At 42.7% G+C, this 19,740-nt stretch overlaps 1 long non-coding RNA gene across 1 annotated transcript in view; it reads left to right on the plus strand.

The window, feature by feature from the left end:
- Window positions 1-18,377, plus strand: part of LOC134809843 (uncharacterized) — an 86,279-nt gene extending 67,902 nt beyond the window's left edge. Inside the window, exons 2-3 of the long non-coding RNA XR_010156401.1 lie at window positions 15,736-15,886; window positions 18,197-18,377. This is a non-coding gene — a long non-coding RNA (uncharacterized LOC134809843). The remainder of the gene's footprint in view (window positions 1-15,735; window positions 15,887-18,196) is intronic.
- Window positions 18,378-19,740: the final 1,363 nt, after the last annotated feature.

Raw genomic sequence — 19,740 nt, forward strand, 5'->3', positions numbered from 1 at the left:
ATATTCTTCTGTTTAATTTGGAAGAAGATGGCTTTTCTAACTTGTATTTTTGTTGGGTTTAAAATAGCTGTAATATAATTTGTTGTTTCCCTTTTTTTTCATGAAATATTGATTTTTCCAAGAGTATTGTTAATACCTGGGCTTTTCAGTAGCATGACCTTGGAATTGGGCTAGGGATTAAAGTGTTTGATTACAGGTCTGTCTCAATCAGTAGATTATGTTTCTCTGGGGCAGAATCCTTTTGCATCCTGTTCATCCCCAAATCCAGTCTGTAGCTCAGTGCCTGCTGTAAAAATTGAATACAAATGTTTTATGAGTGAATACTAAGCCTTTAAATGGTTTGGTCTTATAGAATGATGTAGGAGTGTGTGTGTTTGTGTGTATGAGACATACACATGTGTATGTAAAAGAATTAGAGTCTGCCTCTTTCAGGTTGACAGTTCTAACCAGAAAGACCTTAGCTTTCCATTCAAATCTTGTTGTAGTCTGAAGACAAAAGTAGAATTTATGAGCTCTTGGAGATAAAGAGATTTTTTCCACCCAATTATACAGAGTTGAGTTTCAGCAGGTTTGCCTTTGTACGGAGTCAGAAAGAAAGCCATCTTACCAACATATATTGGCTTTAAATAGTTTAACAACTATTTTCATACTTCTTACGCTGTTTTAAAAACTTCTATTAATAGTGCACTTAAAATTTCATTTTAATTCAACGTTTTCAAAAGACAGTTTGGTTCATAGTTACAAGTTTTCTACCTCTTCTTTTAAAAAAATCTCTATGTGTACATGCATGTGGTTATATTACCATCTAAAGAAAATCACTTATCTACAAAGATCACTTCTGTAAAGACATCCCTGAACACTTCAAGTTATATTCATGATGGTTGTTCAAAGTGACACAAGGCTGCACTTCTTTGAAGTACAGTATTACACTCAGCTGCCTTCATGCAGTGCAATCCAAAATAATTACTGTCAACGTCCAACTTCTACCTTTAAGGCCCAGAGGGTAGCTGAGAATTCATGAGGGACATAAATTAAATATGTAACCTTGTTCAAAGCCTCTCTTCCTCTCTTCTTTCTAAAGTGCTAGTATAAAAACTTCACTAAACAACTATTATTTATATATAAAAGAAGGCTATGGCATCTTATCTCAGACTTGCCCCTATAAAATATTCTGAGATTGAAATGCACTTGAAGACAACATCCAGAGTTTTCGTAGTCATTCAGAATTATTTGACATTATTTTCTGCCTCTCACACACATATTTTGGATACATTTGCTTACATGATTTAATATAAAAAAAAGAATTGAGTTTTTGAAATTACATGGCCATGAATTATAATAATATATCTGCCTTCACTGTATGGATATGTAAAGTTGATGGCTTGGTGTTGGGGATTCATACATGGATTGCTAATTTTCCAGTTTGCTACGAGAAAAAGAAGCTATAATATATGTTACTAATATTTGAAACTTCTCATGGCTTTCTAAAGTGTAAACATTGTTTTGCAAAAAATGTAAGTTAATCTTGACCCTCCGATGACATTGTAGATCCTTAAAATACACATGGGATATTCTTTTTTTTTTTTTAAGATGGAGTTTTGCTGTTGTTGCCCAGGCTAGAGTACAGTGGTGCGATCTCGGCTCACTGCAACCTCCGCCTCCTGGATTCAAGCAATTCTTCTACCTTAGCCTCCCGAATAGCTGGGATTACAGGCATGCGCCACCACACCCGGCTAATTTTGTATTTTTAGTAGAGATAGGGTTTCTCCATGTGGTCAGGCTGGTCTCGAACTCTCTACCTCAGGTGATCTGCCTGCCTCGGCCTCCCAAAGTGCTGGGATTACAGGTGTGAGCCACTGCGCCTGGCACACATGGGATATTCTAATTAGAAATATTGAAAACTTTAACTTTTGAATCTCTTGGCTGCAAACTTCTCAATTATTAAATACTTCTAAATAGGAATCTTTGAAACACATTAGTTAAACTAAAATTTATTTTGAATAGATGGAAAACAGTATTACTTCTCTAAAGAAGAGTTTTTGAGAGTAATTATCAATATATTCTAAAAATCAGTATTTAGACTTTTAAAATTTAGATTTGTTATAAGAACATAACTTGGTCTGAAGATTATCCTATTATGAGGGAAGCAGGAAGTGGGGTATGGTTGAAAGGAAGAAAATAGGCCGGGTGCAGTGGCTCACGCCTGTAATCCCAGTGCTTTGGGAGGCTAAGGCAGGTGGATCACCTGAGGTCAGGAGTTTGAGACCAGCCTGGCCAACATGGAGAAACCCCATCTCTACTAAAAATACAAAATTAGCCAGGTGTGGTGGCACATGCCTATAATCAAAGCTACTCAGGAGGCTGAGACAGGAGAATCGCTTGCACTAGGAGGCAGAGTTTGCAGTGAGCTGAGATTGTGCCATTGCACTCCAGCCTGGGCAATAAGAGTGAAAACTCTGTCTCAAAAAAAAAAAAAAAAAAAAAAAGAAGAAGAAAGGAAGGAAGAAAATAAGCAACTGCATGCAGTAAATCAAAATGCAACAAAATCTTTACTTTTTTGGTGGAAATTATTAAGTATTTTTGACTATTTTAGAAATACTGATATACAAACAACATACTTGAATTTAAACATGGGCAACCTACACTTTGAGAAGCTGATTAAAATCATTTTTCACCAATAATATGACATAGGAGAGAATGCAATTAATCTAATTTTGAACCTGAGAAACAAAAACTAAAAAAAAAAAAAAAAAAGATTCAAATTATCAGTAATTGTGGAATAACCCTCCTCCCCTTTTGAATTAAGAAGAGTTTTTTTTTTTTTTTTAATTTTAAATAGTGAATTTTTTCTTGTCCTTGACAGAGACTGTGGCAGCCAGCCCTGGGGCCATGCTCTGATGCCCCTGGTGGTAGTTCCCACTGCTTCCCAAATTCTTTCCCAGCCCCAAGGGTGAGCTCCTGTAGGGTGGTAAGAAGGAGAGGGGCTGAGGCTGTATGAAAGAGGTGTACCCCTCCTCCCTCCCCCTGGAAGAAAGGAAGGATGAAAGGATGGAGATTGTTAGACCCTGTGTATGGAGGGACAAACTCAACTTTTTTAAGACATGAAAAAAATATTGGCCTGTAAGCATATTGAGATACATTGCTAACACCTTTTCATTTTTCTTCTGGGCATATTTACATTTATTATTGTATTAGTCCATTCTTACACTGCTATAAGTAAATACTTGAAACTGGGTAATTTATAAAGAAAGATGTTTAATTGGCTCATGGTTCCACAGGCCGTACATGAAGCATAGCTGAGGAGGCCTCAGGAAACTTTCAATCATGGTAGAAAGGAAGCAGGCACATTTTGCCTGGCCAGAGCAGGAGGAAGAGAGCACAGAGGGAGGTGCTACACACTTAAATAATCAAATCTCATGAGAACTCACTATCACAGGAACAGCAGGAGGGAAATCCTTCTCATGATCCAATCACCTCCTACCAGGCTCCTCCTCCCACACTGAGGATTACAATTTGACATGAGATTTGGGTGGGAACACAAATCTAAACCATATCATTCCACCTCTGGCACCTCCCAAATCTCATGCCCTTCTCACATTGCAAAATACAATCATCCCTCCTTAACAGTCGCCCAAGTCTTGACACATTTCAGCATTAACTCTGAAGTCCACTTTCCAAAGTCTCATCTAAGACAAGGCAAGTCCCTTCTCCCTGTGAGCCAGTAAAATAAAAAACAAGTTAGTTACTTCCAAGATACAATGACGGTACAGGCATTTGGTAAACACACCCATTCCAAAGGGGATAAATCATCCTAAAGAGAGGGGCTACAGGCCCTGTGCAAGTCTGAAACCTAGCAGGAGAGTCATTACATCTTAAAGCTCCAAAATAATCTCCTTTGACTTCATGTCTCACATCTAGGCCACGCTGATACAAGGGGTGGGGTCCCAAGGCATTTCCCCTCTGCACTGCCCTAGTAGAGGTTCTCCATGAGGGCTCCACTCCTTCAGTAGACTTCTTTCTGGACATCCAGACATTTCCATACCATACCTCCTCTAAAATCTAGGCAGAGGCTCCCAAGCCTCAACTCTTGCCCTCTGCGTACTCACAGGCTTAACGCCAAATGGAAGCTGCCAGGGCTTATGGCTTATACTGTCTAGAGCAACTGCCTGAGATATATCTGGGGCTGTTTTAGCTACAGCCACAACTGGAGCTGGAGTGGCTGGGAGGCAAGGATCTGTGTCCTGAGGTTGCGCAGGGAAATGAGGCCCTGGGCCTGGCCCATGAAACCATTCTTTCCTCCTGGGCCTCTGGGTCTGAGATGGGAGGGGCTGCCATGAGGTCTCTGAAATGCCTTTGAGGCATTTTACTCATTGTCTTGGCTATTAATATTTGTCTCCTCTTTACTTATGCAATTGTCTGTAGCCAGCTTGAGTTCCTCCCCTGAAAATGGTTTTTCCTTTTCTACCACATGGTCAGGCTGCAAATTTTTCAAACTTTTACACTCTGCTTCCCCTTTGAATATAAGTTCCAGTTTTTCATCATTTCTTGTTCACGAATATGAGAATAGGCTGCTAGAAGCAGCCAGGCTATGTCTGGAATCCTTTGCTGCTTAGAAATTTCTTCTGCCAGATACCCTAAATCATTACTCCCAAGTTCAAAGTTCCACAGATCCCTAGGGCAGGGGCACAATGCCTCCAACCTCTTTGTGAACTCATAACAAAAGTGACCTTTGTTCCAGTTCCCAATAAGTTCCTCATCTCCATCTGAAACCTCCTCAGCCTGAACTTTGCCGGTATCAATATCAGCATTTGGTCACAACAATTTAACAAGTACCTAGGAGGTTCCAAACTTTCCCTCATCTTCCTTTCTTCTTCTGAGCCCTCCAAACTGTTCCAACCTTTGCCTATTACCCAGTTCCAAAGCTGTTTCCACATTTTCAGGTATCTTTATAGCAACGCCCTACTCCTGGTACCAATTTTTTGTATTAGTCTGCTCTCATACTGCTAAAAAGAAATACCTGAAGCTGGGTAATTTATAAAGAAAAGAGGTTTAATTGGCTCATGATTCCATAGGCTGACCAGGAAGCATGGCTGAGGAGGCCTCAGGGAACTTTCAATCATAGTGGAAGGGAAGCAGGCACATCTTACATGGCTAGAATAGGAGGAAGAGAGTGAAGGGGGAGGTGTTACATACTTTTAAACAACCAGATCTCATGAGAACTCACTATTGTGAGAAGAGCAAGAGGGAAATCTGTCCTCATGATCCAGTTACCTCCCACCACACCCCTCCTCCAACACTGGGGATTGCAATTTGACATGAGATTTGAGTGAGGACACAAATCCAAACCATATCAATAATATATATACAGAGATAAACGTATTTTAAGTATTACAGGAATTATTTATGCAGTTTTGAATCACAAATACGTTAAACTTTCTTTAAAAATATTATTTTTAATGGCTGCATAATATTCCCTATTATCTTTTATAATGTATCTACTTTCCTGATGTTGAGTATTTAGTATATTTCAGACTTTTGTTATTTCAAACTCATGCTGATTTGAACAATTTTATCAATAAATCTTGGTCTGTATCTCAGATGATTTCAGTAGGAGAGATTCCTAGAAATGGATTTACTGGTCTAAGAAAGTTAACATTATAAAGCTCTTATCGCATATTACAAAAACCTTCTTAGGAAGCTTGTATCATTCTATTTTCAGCTGGCAGTATAGGGGTCTGCCAATTTCACCAAACTACCTCAACCATTGAATATTATTATTTAAAAATTACTGTTAATTTGAAAGGCAATGATAACTATTTTAATTTGGCTTTTTTGGTTACCTATGAAGTTGAGTATCTCAATATAACAATTGATAGTCATAATTCAAAGGACATTTAAACTATGCATAAAGTATATGGGATGGTTAAAAGTCAGCAATAATGTAGTTTTCCCTTATCTGCTGGGAGTATGTCCCAAGACACCCAGTGGATGCCTGAAACTGCAGATAGTAGCAAACCCTATGTACACTAAGCTTTTTCCTATACCTACATACTTATGATAAAGCTTAATATATAAATTATGCACAGTAAGAGATTAACAACAATAGCTAATAATAAAATAGAACAGTTATAACAACATACTGTAATAAAAGTTATGAGATATTTTCCCACTCTGAAAATACCCTTCTTGTCATGATGTGAGATGATAAAATGCCTGTGTTATGAGGTGAAGTGAGGTGAATGATACAGACATTGCAATGTAGCATTAAGCTACTATTGACCTTCCTATGTCAGAAGGAGGATTATCTACTTCAAGTGATGCTTGGATCATCAAGCCATGATGATGTTGATGGCTGGATATTAGGAGTAGATGATGGATGTTGTTGATTAGTAGGCAGGTCATGTATAACAGGTGGATATGCTAAACAAAGGGAATAATCTTTGCACAGCAAAGATGGGCAAAGGCAGGCTGGAGTGGATGTTGTGAGATTTCATCATGCTACTCAAAACAGCACATGGCAGGGCTGGGCACTGGTGGCTCATGCCTGTAATTCTAGCACTTTGGGAGGCCGAGGCAGGCAGATCACGAGGTCAAGGAGTTCTAGACCAGCCTGACCAACATGGTGGAACCCCATCTCTATTAAAAAATACAAAATTAGCCGGGTGTGGTGGCGCATGCCTGTAATCCCAGCTACTCAGGAAACTGAGGTAGGAGAATTGCTTAATCCCAGGAGGCAGAGGTTGCAGTGAGCCAAGATCACGCCACTGCACTACACCCTGGGTGACAGAGCGAGATTCTGTCTAAAAAAAAAAAAACCAACCAAACAAAAACAAAAACAGCACATGGTTTAAAACTTACGAACTGTTTATTTCTGGAAGTTTCCATTTAATAGTTTTGGAAAGAGGTTGGCTATAGGTAACTGAAACCACATAAAGTGAAACTGTGGCTAAGGGAGAGGTTATGGTACAAGCTTAATGATCTTTTGTAAGTAATTTCTTCTCTTTCTATAGTTTGGACGTCTGTCAAGCAGAAGGAAGAATTGCTTTTCTAGTTGTTTTGTAAGAATGTAGGAATGGTCAACTTAAATAATGAATATATTAGACTACAGTGGCTCACTGCATGCATCTGAGTTTGAAATCTCTCTCTAATACCTAATATCTTTGTAATACTCTTAGCCTTGGTTTTCTCATGCTTAAAATGAGGTTAATAATAGAGCCTATCTAGAAAGATTGTTCTAAGAATTAAGTGAAGTAGTACATATAGTTTTTAGTAGGGGGCTTTTGCATATCAACACCCAATAAATGCGTTATTAGTAGTGTTATGTGAAAATAATATAAAACATTTCATAAATGTAAGATTTTATTTATAATTCAGATAATACGTCAATTATCCAATTTGTTTAGGGGCTTTGTTTTTTTCCCTGGCATTGGTTTATGTGGAAATATTTGCAAAATTTTTAATGATAAAATGTTTTGAAAATAGTCATGAATACTGTAGGGGATGAAAAGATTTTCCTCAACTCTTTTAGGGTTCTTGGCTGGATCTGAACAGAAAATTGACAGACAGATTAATAGCAGAAGAGTATGCTCTGTGGCTCAAGCTGGAGTGTGGAGTGCAGTGGCACAATTGCGGCTCAGGGCAGCCCTGAACTACAGGGCTCAAGTGATCCTCCCACCTCAGCTTTCTGAGTAGTTAGGAATACAGGTGCAAGCCACCATGTCCAGCGATTTAAATTAAGTTTTATATGACACAAGAGCCTTTGTTATGCCTAGACCGTTAGTTCCTCAAAGAAGACCACCAGAGTCCAGAGTCAAAGCCAAGCGGCAAGGATCTTTACTACAAGTTCGAACCTGGTCCCTCCATTCCACCACATACAAGAGGGCTCCGAACAATGCGAGTGTTTGCTTTTTTATAGCCTGAAAGTTACAGGGGAACAAAGGAATTCTTTTGGTTCCCGCTCTTTCAGTAAAACTTTGAACGGCTGTCCCCTCATCTGTCCCCTTATCGGAGACTTTCCTGGTGGTGTTTGTACTGGGCTTGTTTGTTTTGAGCCCGGGGGAAGTTTAAGAGATATATGGTGATATGTGGTGGGATGGGAGGATGGGATGTGTTTGTACTGGGCTTGTTTGTTTTGAGCCCGGGGCTGAGGAATGTGCCCGGCTCTTTTCATTCCCCCCCTTTCTTTTCAGGTATTTTTTTAGAGCCAATCTTGGGTCTTATAAGTCTGATTCTGTTTCAGCGTTTACAGGTTGGTATTGGGCTCTGAGGACCATGAGTTGTACAGTGTTAAACCTTTCTTTAACGAACCGCAAAATTCTGTTAACAACACAAGGTCCTACGGTAAGCAGAAATAGTAGACTCAGCAGGGGTCCAAGGAAGGGGGCTAACAGAGAAAACATAGATGAGTTCCACCATTGGTCTGCAGGTGAAGCAAACTGCCGTGTTCTTACTTCTGTGCTTAACTTGTGTAACTGTTGGACTCGGTCTTCCACGAGTCCTGATTCATTTATGTAGAAACAACAGTCTTCCTTTAGAAACATACACGTTCCCCCTTTTTCAGCAGTGAGTAGGTCTAAGGCCCTCCGGTTCTGCAAGGTTACCTGTGCTAGGGACGTGAGCTGCCGCTGGAGGGAGGCAAGGGACTCAGCTGACTCCTCCATAGCAACGGCAAATTGTTGGTACAGCTTGTTACTTTCTATGAGGGTGTGACCTAGGGCTCCCCGAGCCAGTCCAGCCGCCATGAAGGATGCGGTGAGGGAGATTCCTGCAATGAGGGGGAGAAATATGGCTCGTGCAGGTCTCGGTCTAGGGTCTGGGTGAATAACAGCACTAGTCCAGTTACCGGTATACCTTAGGAACTCGCCGGCAGTAAGTAGAGTTAACCAGGGAACTAATGTGACAGGAAGCCACAGTAGGTTGGTAACAGAGGGGCTTGATAGGTTTTTAGATAATGTTCCATTACACCAGAAGAATATGCCTGACGGAGCCTTTAAGGTGATGTTAGGGGGCGTTGCAGTGATGTTGCAGAGGCTGGAATTAGTTCCTGAGAAACAGTAGGGAAACTTTTCTTGACTGGGGTTTAGGTATAGTGGCACGTTAGGGATAGGGGCATATGAGAGGTTTTGGTGGTTGTTAGCTTGGGCAGAGGTGGAGGATCCTCATGGCAGGGGGATAGCAGTTAGCGGTGGACACCTTAGAGTGGCACACAGAAAGCAGCCAGACAGTCTGTGAAGTCCTGTAAGGTTGGCAAGTTCTAATCCTTCTTGCAATAATTTTAACCAGGAAAAAGGACGTAAATCTTGTTTCAGGTGGTTTTCTTGTCGCTGGATATTTCCATGGACCAGGGGCCGTACCTGCACTAGACCCTGCCACAGATAGAGGTGACTGCTAGGCCATGTGGAGGCGGAGGAGTAGTATACAGCCCTGTGTTGAGGCGTGGTCCAGCGGGAGTTCCAGGGGTCTTTAACTATCCATGTGTATGAAAGGTCTTTATCTCGTCTGTGATGGAAGGGCCATCTGGGATCTATCTGTTCTTTTCCACCTCACCATTGGTATTTATGGATGTTACAATAGTTATAAGGGCAGCCGGCACTTTGGTGCCACCAATAGTGCTTACAATTGTATTCAGTCTGATCATACTTGAAGCATATTATTGGTGCCACTGGTTTGGCTACTGGGAAATCGGTAAAATTTAGTAAAATTGGGCTATTGCGCCTTGAGGAGGGGCAATCTGCACTGGCCACTAATTTCCCGGGCTTATGAGGTTGCCTAGGTTGGGTTTGGTTTTCATAAAGCCAGAATCTTCAGACAAAGGGATTAGGAGCTGGCTTTATGTTTTCCGTAGCGGCCACTAGGGCGACTAATGTTAGAGTTAGACTACTTAACTGCATGTTTGCAGTGAGCTATGCTGCCGGCGCAGGGTGAGTTTTAAGGGGTTGTTCTTAGCTCTTTCCACAGTCCACGTGTCCGGTGCTTCAGCCGCCGCCGCCGCGATTGGCCCCAGAAGGTCGGAGGTTGGGTCCACTGGCTTGACGTGGGTGTAGTGGATCCACGATGCAATGCCTTCTACCTTCAGGGTGGTGGGTGTGGTCAGGAGTACTTGGAGTGGTCCTTTCTACCTGGGCTCTAGGGTCTCTTGTCGGTGTCGCTTAACCAGGACTCAGTCTCCTGGCTGGTACGGATGGGATGTCGGTGGGGGACTGGTCTTATATAGCTCTTTCAGCTTGGGCCAGATTTCTTGGTGAATTTTCTGTAAGGCTTGTAAGGAAAATAAGAATTCAGAGACATTTTCTGTTTCAGACTTAAGCAGGTCATCTTTTAAGCTAGGAACTAGGGGTGGAGGTCTGCCATACATGATTTCGTAAGGGGTAAGGCCTAGTTTGTAAGGGGTATTACGGGCCTGGAACAGAGCATAGGGGAGAAGGACTACTTAATTAGCGCCAGTCTTTATAGTCAATTTACTTAAGGTCTCTTTTAAGGTCCGATTCATCTTTTCTACCTGTCCTGAACTCTGGGGCCTGTAAGCGCAATGTAGTTTCTAATTTGCCCTAAGGGTGGAAGCCAAGTCCTGACTTACATTAGCGATGAAAGCGGGCCTATTATCTGACCTTATCTGGATGGGGAAGCCATACCTGGGAAGGATATCTTCCAGAATTTTCTTTGCTACGACCTGAGCAGTTTCTCTTTTGGTTGGGAATGCTTCAGTCCACCCTGAAAAAGTATCTACAAAGACAAGTAAGTACCGGTACCCGTACTTTCCTGGCTTTATTTCAGTAAAATCTACTTCCTAGTAGATACCGGGCCTGGTTCCTCTGAGCCTTGTTCCTGCTGCAGCTTGAGATTGGGGGTATGCGTTGTTAAGCTGGCAGACTTTGCAACTTGTCACGATACTGCTGGCTGTCTCAGCTATATGTCTGATTTTGAGCTTGGAGCGTCTGATCAGGTCTATCATCCACCGGGCCCCCAGGTGGGTGGTTCGGTGGATGTGTTCTAACACCTGTTGTCTTAATTTTTCTGGTAGGATGGTTTGGTCATTAGTATCAGTCCACCACCTATTCTGGATTTGTTTCAGGGGAAGTTTGTCAATCTACTGGAGATCTTGTTCTGAATATTCAGGGAAATATGGCAAGTCCTGGGGGCCCGGGTCAGGGAGCTGGAGTGCAAGGAGTTGGCTGGGAGCCTTCGCCACATTCCTTGCAGTTTGGTCTGCCAGAAAGTTGCCTTGAGCAGTTGGAGTAGTTAGTTTCTGATGCCTTGGGCAATGTACAATGGCTAATTTTTCTGGCCTCCATCGGGCTGTTAGCAGGGCTAGGATCTCTTGCTTGTTTTTTATCTCTTTTCCTTCAGCCATCAGTAACCTTCGCTCCCTGTAAATGGCCCCATGTATATGCTGTCTGTATATACTGTCAGCTTTTTCCCCGCCCCTAAGGTAAGAGCTTGGGTGAGCGCTATCAGTTCGGCCTTCTGGGCAGATGTCCCCGGGGTCAGGGGTTCCGCCCAGATTACCTCAGTCTCTGAAGTTACTGCCGCTCCAGCGTACCTCTGGCCTTGATGCATGAAGCTGCTCCTATCAGTGAACCAGATGAGGTCGGCGTCAGGAAGTGGGCGGTCCTGCAGGTCTTCTCGAACTCCGTGCACCTGAGCTAGTATCTTGGTGCAGTCATGGAGTGGGGCGTCCAGGTCCGGGTTGGGCAGCAGTGAGGCAGGGTTTAAGGTCGTTGGGGGCAGGAAAATTATCCTGAGAGGATTTAGTAGTAGTCCTTGGTAGTGGGTGAGCCGGGCGTTACTCATCCATCGATTAGGTGGCTGTTTGAGTACACCTTCGATGGCATGTGGAGTAACGACCCGCAATTCTTGCCCTATGACAAGTTTATCAGCATCTTGCACCATCAGAGCCGTGGCCGCAATCATTCGGAGACAAGGGGGCCACCCGGCAGCCACTGGGTCTAACTTCTTTGACAGGAACTAAGACCGAGTGCTGTGCTCCCATATCGACCAAGAACTGGACTGGGGACCCCTCCACTTGCAAAGTTACTCTAGGTTCGGGGAGGGGGTCCGAACCCCATCTTCCCTAGTCTTTGTCTTGAGTGACTAGTACGGGTGTAGACCTAGGGGGTCCTTGTCCTCGTTGTTTCTTTTTGGGGCAGTCTCTTACCCAGTGGCCAGCCCCCTTACAGTAGGCACATTGGTCTTTGCTCCGATTATCATGCCGGGGGGGGGGGGGGTGCCTAGGTTGGGTGTACTCTGGCTGTAGATGCTCTTTCTGTACCACTGCTGCCAGGACCTTGGTCATTTTTTCAGTGGCCTTAAATTGTTTTTCCTCTGGAGTATCTCTGTTATTGTAAACCCGCTGGGCTATCTGAAGGAGGTCCTGAATCCGCTTTCCTTCCAAGTCTTCTAATTTCTGGAGTTTTCTCTTAATATCTGGGGCTGCCTGATTTACGAAAGACATTACAACAGCTGCCTGACTTCCTGGAGCCTCTGGATCTATGGGGGTGTACTGTCTAAAAGCTTCCATTAATCTTTCTAAGTAGGTAGCTGGGCTCTCTGTCTTTCCCTGCAGAATAGAATATACTTTAGCCAAATTAGTGGGCTTGCGAGCAGCTGCCCGGAGACCCGCCATTAGAGTCTGGCGATAAAGGTGTAGCCATCCCCTACCTTCTGCCGTGTTGTAGTCCCACGCCGGCCTGGTCAGAGGAAAGGTTGCGTTTATGGGGTCGGGGTTGGCAGTCGGTTGACTGTCGTCCCCCGGGACCAGCTTTCTAGCTTCTATCTGTATTCTCTCTCGCTCTTCCATGGTGAACAAGATTTGGAGGAGCTGCTGACAATCATCTCAAGTGGGCTGGTGGGTGAACATGACACTATCCAGTAAAGCCAGTAAATCTTTGGGGTTGTCTGAAAACCGAGCACTCTGAGTTTTCCAGTTATACCGATCACTGGTGGAGAATGGCCAGTACTGGAGCCTGGGGATTCCTGTGTCATCTGGGGGTCCTATTTCCCGAAGGGGTAAAGCCACCATGCAGTCAGGCGGCTGAGGGGGGCTAGTCCGCGAAGTGCGCCCTCGCGTCCTCCCCGCCAGCCCTTCAAAGTTACTTTCCCTTCCAGCAGGCCCGTGTGTGCCGGCCGCCTCCCGTCCTCCTGCTCCCTCCCACAGCTCAGCCAGGGGGGCTGGGGCCTGGGGCCCAGAGGGGTACGGAGGGGGTTCTGTGAACAGTGGGTCCCCGCTGTCAGGTAGACAGGATGGCGGGGGGCAGTTGGTTGCTTGGATTTTAGTGGTCGAGCAACCAGTGCCTTACAGGGTTCAGAGGCTAATTGGAAAGGGGACAGCCAAGGAGGCGGGTTCTCAACAAGGTCCTGCCATATGAGGATATATGGGATTTGATCTAAGTGGCCTGCACGCCCAGGTAGGAAAATCTTGGACTTTACCCTAGTGATGACAGCAAGTCGGAAGTTCCCTTCGAGCGGCCACCTCACATCAAAGGCAGGCCATTCAGAGCGACACAGAGTAATTAGCTTTCCTTTCCTGATTTCTATACTAAGATCATGGCCCCTTGCTCTAACTTCTTTGAAATTACTCGTAAGGAGAGATGGAGGAGTGCTCTGGGTATTACCGATCCTGTAATAATTTGTAGTCTCTTCCTGTAAAGGAATGTGGGTTTGAATCCTTGTAAAGGAAATCTGATCTGACTTATTAATGATATCTAATCGCAGGCGCACTTTGGCAGCCCTGGTCAGAGTTAGCTGCCTGGATCGCGGTTGCGCTGGGGCAGCCCAGATCAGAGGCAGCTGCTGCCCGCCAAACCGGGGCAGTTCAGATCGCAAGCGCGCACCGGAAGCCCGGGTCAGAGTTAACTGCCTGGATCGCGATCGCGCTGGGGCAGTCCAGATCAGAGACAGCTGCTGCCCGCCAAACCGGGGCAGCTCAGATCAGAGACAGCTGCTGCCCGCCCAACCGGGGCAGCTCAGATCAGAGACAGCTGCTGCCCGCCAAACCGGGGCAGCTCAGATTGCAATATAGATCAGATGAGAGCCAGGGGACGTCTCCCACCGGTCTCCGCTGGCTGTCCTATAGCGCGTCCGCCAGGACTGTGCCAGCTCCAGTTTCAGACCTCGCGAGTCACAGATTCGGATTCAGAACAGACACAGACAGACAAACAGAGACGAGCCAGCTCACCTATCAGTAGATCGATCCTAGCAGATCCGTTGACCAGGGGTCTGGTGGGCTTGGGGAATCCCGGACGAGCCCCCAGATGTTATGCCCAGACCGTTAGTTCCTCAAAGAAGACCACCAGAGTCCAGAGTCAAAGCCAAGCGGCAAGGATCTTTACTACAAGTTCGAACCTGGTCCTTCCATTCCACAGCATACAAGAGGGCCTTGAACAATGCGAGTGTTTGCTTTTTATAGCCTGAAAGTTACAGGGGAACAAAGGAATTCTTTTGGTTCCCGCTCTTTCAGTAAAACTTTGAACAGCTGTCCCCTTATCGGAGACTTTCCTGGTGGTGTTTGTACTGGGCTCAGGAAGTTTGAGAGATATATGGCGATATGTGGTGGGATGGGAGGATGGGATGTGTTTGTACTGGGCTTGTTTGTTTTGAGCCCGGGGCTGAGGAATGTGCCCGGCTCCTTTCACCTTTATAAAAAAATAGAAATCCAAAGAATCAGTTTTAATTTTTTTGACTCATTTATCTTTTAGCCAGTCTGAATATAACTTCGAGAAATTTTATAAATTAATTTGGTAATACCATCCAGAGGAAGAGAAACATCCCATACATTTAACATACATACATAGGGACATACATAATCATGCAGAAAAATGCAGAACAAGCCATGTAGCTTTCATTTTAAAGTTTTAGTCATGTGTCAGGTACAATAATACAGAACTCACTCGTTTATAAAAGAATAGCTAGATCCAAATTGTGTTTCTGGTTGATGGAACAAGTTAAAGTTACCTGCCTAGATGACTAAAACTTTACTATTTGTAGAAAAGAATTTTAAGATTTTTCATCTGCCCAATTTGCTTCCAAATAACTCCTTTCCCCCAGCCTCAAGTCCAGGGGAAGATTATTTACATTTCAAAGGCATGGAGTAAGAATTTTTTCCAAGAGGGAGTTTTGGGTCATATTTGCCGATAATCAGAGCTCTAGTATAATTACTCTTTAGAAAAATTTCCCTCTTTTTCTTAAGTGTAGGAAAGGTCCATTTTCCATGATCTGACCTTTTACAATATCTGCAAGCATCTTGAGATAAATAGGTGAGGTTTGGGTATTGTTAAAGAGGATTGGTGGACTTTAAATTGCCTCTGCAGTTCCATTTCTGTTTTTGTAAAGACTCAATTTATTAGGTCAGGATAGTGATTTTTAATTCCTCCAAGCACTGGGTCATAGCCTAAATGATATTAAGGGGCTGACTCATTTATCCTCTGCATTATCTTCCATTTCTTCCTTTATATCAGGGAGCAGATTACCAACTAAGAAATCAAAAGAGTCTTATGTTCTAGATTTAGAGTGGTGTGTCTTTGTTTTAATAAATTCTTCCACAAAATCTTCAGACTTTTTTTTCCTCTCTGAATATATAGTTCTATCTTAGCTTAGAAGGCCTTAAAAATGGTCCTCAGGCTCTTAATATCAGCCTTCAATTTGACCAACTTCTGACAGTTAAAACTAATGTTATCAGGTATCAGCCAGAAAAGAATAATAAACATTCCTGGCAGCATCGAACTCCTCTCTTTCTCTTAGACCAAAGGTATCTATCAAGTGACTCAACACCAGAATGAATCAACCTTTTATGACTTAGCCATGGATGCAAAAGGTGTCCTCAAAAGAGGGTGCAAAAAGATGCAGCCCTCTCAAGATCCAAAACCACTCCTAAGAGCCAGAAGAAATACAGGTAACTTGCGCCTGGAGAGCTGGAAACAGTTGGTATATTAGAATTGTGAACTCATATTTTTATCTTGCTATGTACTTGGGTCCCTACAACCTTTCATTTGGGCACCTGTATATGCAGACCCCATAACCTACGTGCCCCAACAAGTGGAAAGTCAAGCCAAGCAATCGAGACACAAGATGAGACAACTGGAAAGCAATAGCTGTCCTTGGGAGGGAAAAGATCAATAACTAATGGGTAACCCAACTTAACCAAATTTTTAACTAGAGTCACAATATAAAAGAACTAACTTTTAAAAGTGTTGTTTACTGCTAATCTGGATTTGGAAAGAAAAAGATTCTTACCACTTTTGCTCCACCAGGCCCTGAAGGCAGAGACTCAACACTGATGTGGTAAGAATTTTTACCTTCTGCTGGCTTTTGTCAGACGGAAGTCCAGGATCTTTGAACTGCAGCTTCTGGACTGAGCAAGGTGTCCCCAGCTGATGTAGCCCTTCATTGGGTACCAGAAGCTCTGGGGGAGGAAGAGATTTTCCTTCACTGTCTTAGGGTTCCTGGCTGGGTTTGAAAGAAAAACTGACAGATTAACAGGAGAAACCATACCGATTTATTTAACATGTTTTATGTAACATAATAGCCTTCACAGGGAAGCAAAGACCCAAAGAAATAGTTAACTATATGTATTTTTATGCTAGGTTTGATGAAGAGTAGACAGTTTAGGAGAAAAATGTTTGGAAAGGGGTATAATCTAACAGTAGTAAACCAGGGGAAACTTAACAAGGTTCAGATTGTTCTCTGTGTCTCTGTATCTTCAGAGAGAAGGATGTTCCTTTCCTCTGTGTATAGGGTGGGCACTTCCCACATGAGGGTCTCATGACTGGATTTAGGAAAAGGTCGTAAAATCCTTCCTAGGTATTATGATCTGCTTCAGGGAAAAAGGATGAGAGAAGGTTAGAGAGAGCTTCCTGCTTCTGGTATTTCTCAAATGCCAATGGATCATGTTTTGGGGTAGTTTTCTAAACCCCATTAATATAAAAATCACAGGATCCAAAAATACATTTGCTTGCAATGTATGTTACCATCAGGGGTAATATGTTATATTGAACATTCCTGATGGTATTTTCCTTATCTTTTCTAAAAATATGCAGTTAAAGAGTGAGTTCAAAATCATGAACAATGTTAACTAGGCACAAAAAACTGGACTCAAATAAATTAGCATTGCAAGTAATTCACAGAAATTAGTGCATTGAATAATATTAGGAGAAATTTGCATTTTATTTATGGGTTGGGTAGTGGTTCTTTCAAAGGAAAATTTGTAACAGTGACTCTGATTGATCTTTGGTCCTGAATTTCTAAATGCAGGAACACAAAAGGTTGCTATTAACATAGCCTTGGGGAAGAAGGAAGAAAGAAACTAACAGAGTTTCCGATATTGCTCTGTCTGCACTGATATTCTGGAAAGCAAGGAAAAAATGGAGGGGATAGTACAAATCTGCATTTTTTTTTCCCCAACAGAATGCCTCTCCTGCTATTTTCATTTAGCCCCAAGGTTTTAGGGAGATCAATACGGATACTTTCCAGGGAAGGAAATAAGACAGGAACATGTGCCCTAGTGGAACTGCTTAGAATACTGAATAGTTTTTGACATAGCTTGATGCAGAGGCCAGGTAATACTCTCCAAGGAGAGAATTGCTACTATAGTTTGAAGCTCATGGGGGAAAAAAGAAAAACTAAATAAAAGCTGGAGGGAAAATCAGTGGAAGTTTTTACTCCTCCCTGCCTCTCAAGTTCAAAAATAGGATGGTGAGTTGAGAATACAGGAGCTCAAAAAGAGCACTTGACTCATGAAAACTGTTTTCCACTGCATCATCACTACAGCAGAGGGCAGTGAAAATGCCTCTGCCTCTATTGAAAATCAAAATTCATTCTTTAGGGTAATATTTGCTTTCTTTCCTGTTTCATTTGATGGTTGCACTGCTGACATGGATTCATGATGGTTACTAAAATATTCACCGCAAATAGCTGGGGTGAAACAGTCTCATACGCTGCTATTCTTTTACTCGTCTGGATTAACCTTTCTCTGGCAACCACAGCATTGTAAACACCCCTCAGCATTAAATAAAAAACAGCAGTGTGCAGGTTGAAATGATTGCTTTAGCTTTTTTTCTGGAACAACTTGTGACTTGTTTTATTTAGCATTCCCCCACTGTTTAACAATCATGCACAGCTGAAAACTTTGCTTTTACTGTCTTTCCCACGTTTAATGAAGTCCAGGGAAAAATACTCATGCCTCTCTCTTTTTTTCACTTTAAAGGTCAAGATTTGAATCAGAATCAAATTTGGAAGGTCGATGTTCAAAGGTTACTGCTTTAACCTGTAAAGTGTCAAGAAAACCTGGACAATTGCATAGAGAGGGGCAAAAATTAAGTCAAGATTGGTTAAAAAAACTTGCATGTATAATGCGACATTGTGGCTGAGAATTTAAACTCATAAAAATCAGGAAAGTCAAAATTATGATCCTCCCAGCTATCATTATTTGTTCCTTGCACACATGATAGTATTTTATGTAGTATATTTACGTTATATTTATGTCCTTGTATAGAATATGCCAAGTTATAGTTACTAGGGGAAGCATAACTTTCCATTTCTAACTTTCCTGCATTTTAATTCTTCAGCACAGTTAGCACTAGATTTCCTTCCTTTTCTCCTCCTTTGATTTCTTAAAGAAAAGAAAATGTTTATCATCATTAGATAATTACTCTGTGGACATATTAGTTTTATTAGCAACAATGAAGTCTTCTCTATATTTTATTGCCATATTGACTTCTTTTCAGAAGCAAAAATAAGCTTCTTGGATTTGCTTTTTTTTGTTAAATATTTCTTCTGTTTATTGGCAATTTTATTTGTGCTAATGAGGTGACCATGCATCTCCCTATTTTAACTGTTCACTGATGTTGGGACTTAGGTATTTGTGGGTCAGGCTGCAAGGAACATAGCATGTTTCCTTTGTTGGGGAGAAGAGCTTTCTGCAGCTTACAGATGGGGTCTGCAAAATCCAGCAATCCTTTGTGGAGGAGGCAGACAGTAGCTTGGTGACTCTCTGAAGGGTGCTGACACCCTATTCCAGCACTGTTCATAGCTTCCTATACATTGTTTTATGATTATTTCAGCAGACACTGTAAGATTTGAAAAATGAAAATAGTAAATACACATCGGTGTGCAATTTCACAAGAGTAAAAAATGTAAGAGAAAATAACTGTCAGGCCTCTGAGCCCAAGCTAAGCCATCATATCCCCTGTGACCTGCACGTATACACCCAGATGGCCTGAAGTAACTGAAGAATCACAAAAGAAGTGAAAATGGCCTGTTCCTGCCTTAACTGATGACATTCTACCATTGTGATTTGTTCCTGCCCCACCTTAACTGAGTGATTAACCTTGTGAAATTCCTTCTCCTGGCTCAGAAGCTCCCCCACTGAGCACCTTGTGACCGCCCCGCCCCTGCCCGCAAGAGAACAACCCCCTTTGACTGTAATTTTCCACTACCCAGCCAAATCCTATAAAAAAATGGCCCCACCCCGTCTCCCTTTGCTGACTCTCTTTTCTGACTCTGCCTGCCTGCACCCAGGTGAAATAAACAGCCTTGTTGCTCACACAAAGCCTGTTTTTTGGTCTCTTCACACGGACGCGTGTGACAATAATTTTCAGTAGATTGGATATTGTTCTAGTTTCACAAAAGAAAGTGCTGCAGATTTGTTGGTACAGATCATCTGAGTAATCTACCTTCACCAAACTGGGCAATAGGAATGTGTTCAGAGACAAAAAATGTCTTCAGAGTCACTTGCAGGCCCTATTTATT

Source organism: Pan troglodytes, chromosome 3 (assembly GCF_028858775.2).
Source record: "Pan troglodytes isolate AG18354 chromosome 3, NHGRI_mPanTro3-v2.0_pri, whole genome shotgun sequence".
NCBI classification, from domain to species: Eukaryota; Metazoa; Chordata; class Mammalia; order Primates; family Hominidae; genus Pan; species Pan troglodytes.